We start from the raw sequence: 6,072 nt of genomic DNA, 5'->3' as shown, positions 1-6,072 counted from the left end.
TCTGATTTTAAGGTTTTCATAAGATACATTTTTGAGAATTCTTTTTCAGACCCTACGTGTTTTATATCTAACTGTTTTATTACGCAATGCTTATTCCGTAATATTTTGATGATGAAAACAATAACTTCGTTTTTAAGCAACCTTTTTAGATTTATTTTTCTGTACTAAAACGTGAAAATTTGACATGCAAAAGTTTAATAATAAATTTATTGTCTCAAAAATTGAATATGTGAGGACTGATTTATATTGTGGAAACAGTCTTCGTTAAAAAAAAGAGTGGCTGGTATAATGCATGATATAAATAATGGGGACAATCAACATCTTAAATAACATTTTAAATTGACTTACTACTCTTTGTTTTCAGAAAGGTTTCGAATTTTGGATAAAGTGCCATCCCATTAGATAAGTTTCTTTGATTCATTTGTCCTTAAATGTAACAGGTGCTATAAATATGCACAATCTCTTATAAGCATAGGATTCTTCATATGTCGAAAAAGACATACTTTAGTGAATAGACTGTTATATATACGGGATATTGCGGTGGGACGTTGTCATTTCATAGAAATGAAATAATTACAATCTTTCTGGTGATTTGGTTTATCTAGATTTCTGCATGTTTCTGAACTGCAGAAAACAGATTTACACATAGGACATGAAGTTTTGCCAGCATGCAATTTTCACACAATGCTTCCAGATAAAATTGTTAAAATATTCATTTTATATTCAATCTGACAAGAGGGAATACTCACAGTATGTGTTCTTAGGGTGTCAAAGGACCCCGCTGGAACACTCGATGGCACTCAATGTTTTATTTCCCCCTAATTTTGTACTTTGCAAAACGTCATGTTTGTCTAATCTGTCTTTTCAATTTGACAAAGATGGCAACAATAATACACTCTACTGCAATGAACTCATTGAAGGAAATAGTTTTCTTTACTGTAATTGCACATCTAGGCCAGTTGTTCAGGTCCATACATGCAGTATTTTAGTTTTAGGCTTTTTTAACTCTTCTGATAGAGCAAGGTTTGAAGTGTTGTCTGTGCCAAACTGCTTTTGAAAATCAACTGAACATTTTGGAATATGCATCTTTTACAAAATTCAAGGGTACTTTCAAGCCCATTGAAAGAGCATTTTTATTCTTACCAGTAGTAAAGTTTCTTTCAAATTAAGAATATTTAGAAAATATTCGATGATAAGTTAAGAACTAGGCTTTTTTAATTTCATAAACAACTGCTTCTTCAATAAAAAAAAAAACGGAACTCCGAAATTTCACATCTTGTGATTGGTCTTCAACACAATGACTTCTTAAGAATCAAATTTACCGACAAGAACTTGTTGATATTAAAACAATGCTAGTCTAGAGTTTCTCATTTACAATATTTATGTAGACTTCGGAGACCAAGTTTTTTCAACAAACTGTATTCGGGCCCCTAACCCTAGCCGATTCTTGTGATCTTCCCTGACACATTGTCTGTCCTTTGGCTTACGAACACTTTCGGCTCTGTTCGGGTCAATTGAATGTTTTCAGTAGTTTAATACTCTACTATCTCTGACTTTTTTTCTCTCCTTATAGACGTCTACATTATTTTATACTCGTGGAAAAGTCTACTAGAGAGGCCAGAGATATCAGTTATTGTATTAAGTATTGAAAACGAAGCATTTTTCTTAAATCTCTATATAAATGAGAAGGCGCCTAATCATCTTCCACTTCTTATATAAAGTGCATGTATTAATTCACATGTGTCTGAAATTCTGTCAGATAAGGACTTTTACCCCCCTCGCCGATTCGGAGCCGAACTATTGGGCAAAATGAAAGTGTCTAGCCTTTAGAGAGCAGAACTGTGCCCCAACATTGATTTTCCTTAATTTCCATAGCTTCAAAAGTTTCAAATGCATCGAAATATAGACGCAAACAACCATTATTTTTCACTTTTCAAAAGTCTATACCCCTGGCCAACGCCATGCGCTGACGTCATGTAAACAACGGCTCTGCACTGAACAAATCACAGTAAATTAGAAGCAATCATTTTTCTACCATAATATTTAACAAATCTATGACCTTCAATTTTTTATTTGTTTTGAACTTGTTTTGTATGTTATTTCTGCATAAAATAATTGCAATCCCAAAAATTTGGGTCCGAATCGCCGAGGGGGGGGGGGGTAAGAAGTCGTTGAACACCTGATGTATTTATATATAGAGGGGGGGATACATCACTCTTATCAATCATATAACGGCTTATTGATAGAAATTCAGAGGCCTGTGATTTTTTTAAAAAGAAAATTGATATGACTACAATGCCCTTATACAAAGCCGAAAAAAGGACCCTAGTACTCGTATAATTAAATTACCTTTGCCCTTTTATTTTAAAATTACAGATTTCTGTTGATGTTCTAAATTTTATCATTTTTAGCAAGGTGAAAAATGCGTATTTTTTAATTGGAAGTGGTGCTTGTTGTTTGAATTAACTTTTTCCACATGCCATCCAGCTTAATCCCACTCCGTATGTTACTGAATCATCCCAAGAGAGCATTTGTAACGCAAACTTTGACTTTGTGATATACAATGTACACCACATTAGTACGAAATCGTGTGTTTTTCGTATACGAAGTATCGAGTGTGAAGATTCCATAGGTTATCGCAGGTTGTTATTCAAACTGTTTCTTAAAATCAATATGTTTGACTTGTGGCCAGTTGAGGAGACGGCTTCCCCAGGTGTGATATAATTTAATCACGCCTGGTTCACCTATTATTAAAATAGAATGTATTTAGTAAGCAATTGTGTCAGCTATTTGTGAATCAAACTTTGCATCTTTAAACACAATAACATTGTTAAAAAGTTAGTATCGCCCACCTACTAGTATTACTTTTCTGGTCATAATTAATTGTCAAAAAATATGTATAGTTAAAACTACTAACATACAGTATGCCTCCCTGAAAAATATATAAACAACAGAAATTTATATGATTACCTTCTTACCTCTTCTGCTATCTTTTGACATTCCGTACAATACAACCTATACCAGGAATGTAATGAATTTTTTTTTATTTCAGGTCCATTTAATTTTCATCAAATCGAATAATGTTTAAATCACGTAAATCAGGCCAAAAAAATCAGTGCATTTGGCGAAGTGCATCGTCTCAAGCCACGGTCCGGACCGGATTCCGCATGTAGCTTTCTCCTACTCGGCCAGAATTGGAGAGGATCGCACAGTTTGGCCGTGGTTTGCGACGATTGGCGAATTGGGGCATGGTCAATGTTTTTGACAATCCAAAAAAGTCTTCAGCCGTTAAAATTGAGGGGGCATAACCATAACGTAGGCATGTACGAAATCATTAAAATTTACGAATATTAATTGTTCCGTTGATTGAGGAGCATCTTCTAATTAAAGAATTTCATTTGACCTGATATAATAACTTTAACTTTTACATGTTTTATCATTTCAAACGTAACTTGAAAATTCTTGTTGCTTTAAACTATACACTTCAAACTTCAACATATTATTACTCACGAGTTTTAAGTGTTCTGATTTCTTTATTCATATCTTCCCTGCTTTTTTTCCAAGTTTTCTATTGTTGACTTCACGGAGTATAATTCATCCCAAAGATGATGTAGTATCCCATGTTCTGACTTGGACAACTCTCAGACATCTCTATCCCTCAGTATACACAGTTAGATTTATATATTTTTTAGTGTGGGTAACACTGACATTCATTTTAAAATAGCTATAATTTTTCAAAATTTTAAAATACTAAACATGATTGATAACATAGTGTTTATGTATATAGGTGTGGTATGTTCTGTTAAACGTGGTTTTAACGACTGGAAGTGTCAGAATCTTTATTTTAACAACTTTAAAGTGTATTTGAAGTAGATTAAAAAATTTTGATAATTTATTTATTTTACACAATCCGGAAGACAAGCCCCTATGTATGTACAAAACATCGTACATACCTTTATAATAGAAGTGGCGGCATTAATGATTAACCATCCACTCATGAAAAGAATAACACAGTTTTCTGTGAATTCATAGTTCCCGTTATCTGAAAAAGAAACAGTGATGAATGTTAAAACACTGTTATAGTCATTGATGATAAATACTATTCATGAAGGATATGGAGATAACGAACAGTATCCATAGTAAGTATTTATTGAATATCATGGTATGGAGAAAAGAAGTGAGGTAGTAAACATGAGCTACAATTCTGGAAACTGGAACCTTTCTTTAATTTGGAATGTCTCTTGCAATGCAAATAGTCGAAATGATCCAAGATATTACATGTACGAAGGAAGGTAAGAGGATTCAAATTTCTTCGACGGCAAACACTTTTAGCTCTTAGAGGATAATACTAATCTTACCTTTAGGTGATGTGGGTGTTTCAGCGATAATATCCAGCGACAAATATAACTAATATTTGTTTGTTTGTTGTTTAACGTCCTTCTCGAGAATTTTTCATTCATATTGCCACGCCACCACTTGCCAGTGGAGGGCTGAAAATTTTGGCCTATGCTCGTCACTCAGGGCCATTGAGCAGTAAGGAATCTTTTTCGTGCCAACACCTACTGCGAAACGGGACATCGGTTTATACGGTCTCATCCGAAGAATTGTCTCCACATCCCACATTTGGATTTGCACCTGCACCCGCGACTGCTTACTGTGCAACTAGAGCAGACGCTCTTACAACTGCGCCACACAGGCAACTATCTGTAGTCAAAAAAGTACATAAGGCTTATAGTTAATTGGATAGATTTGAGACCTGCTCCTAAATCCTAAAAACATTACTTAAAATTGGTCATTTTTTTTACCTGAAATTGCAGCATCTGAAACCTTCTCTGGTACAATGAAATACACTAGAAACATCTTCCATGCATCTCTGATTAATGTAGGGCATAAGAGTACTGAAAATGAAAACTGCTCCAGAAATTTAAACTGGGACTCCAACAGTATCACAAAACCTTCCCCCAACGCTGAAGTGAGCTAAAAATTTCCAATAAAATATTTTGATTTCTAAACAGCTGACTTATTTAAGTTTTTAAAAGTAATGAAATACGGAAAAATGAACAATAATCAAGCTCAGAAGTCCAATAAAACAGTACATATAGGGAGCAACATGGACCTCAAAAACATCAAAGGTGGGATCAAGTGTCATTGAGGAGGAAGCATTCCCTTTCGACCGATCACACCGAACATATGCTCCTTGTCATGTTTTGCATAATAGGAAAATCTCCAGAAAATCAGTGTGTACATAAATACAGTTTTGCTGTTAGGTTAACATTTACGTCCTTTTTTAAAGAAACATATCCAAATATTAAATTATTGGATGAGTTTTGCCTAATACTTAAGAAATTAGTTACACTAATAATGAAACTCAAATATCAATTTTTGTATCAGCAAACTACTCATATTATCATTTCTAAGGGGGTCTAAAAATGAGGGCAAAATCTTCGCTTTTTAAAAAAAATAAACATATACTAGTATATATTGTTCAGATCAAATCAAAAAAGTAATTTAAAAGAGAAAAAAATTGCAGGCTTTTTTTTAACACCATCAGCATTCTGCATATTTATTAATCATTGTATTTCGTGATGATTGCATTTTGCCTGAGTTATCGGCTTTGTTTCCTGAGGGAATTTTTTGTTTCCTGAAGAAATTTTTCCTTGGGAAATGGACGTTGTCGGCTGCCGTACTGTTCTTGACATTGCTATTGAAATTGGAACATCATATGGAAAGACGGGTTGTATTTTGAAATAATTATGAGTAAAAAATGCAGATAAATTGTTGCGATATGATACCCAAGGTTTTCTTGAGAAATAAATGAAGAGAAGGGCAGCATTTTGTAGAATTACTTATTCGAATTGGACATAAGGGTGAGATGCTTCTATAACGTGACGTGACATATCTAACTTGACGTTACGTCGAAGTCTCAACTATCAATTTCAGAAAGCTCGTATGACTTTGTTAGTAATTTTTTCCAATATTGTTGCATTATGAATCTGTATTATGAATATGCCTGTTGTTTGCTTTTATTAAATCAGGCTAAAATTTTAGAAAGAAATTCCACGAACTTTCGGA

Source organism: Saccostrea cucullata, unplaced genomic scaffold (genome assembly GCF_032062105.1).
Source record: "Saccostrea cucullata isolate Sc308-1 unplaced genomic scaffold, CSIRO_AGI_Scuc_v1 ctg4319, whole genome shotgun sequence".
NCBI classification, from domain to species: Eukaryota; Metazoa; Mollusca; class Bivalvia; order Ostreida; family Ostreidae; genus Saccostrea; species Saccostrea cuccullata.
This window is presented reverse-complemented; position numbering follows the sequence as displayed.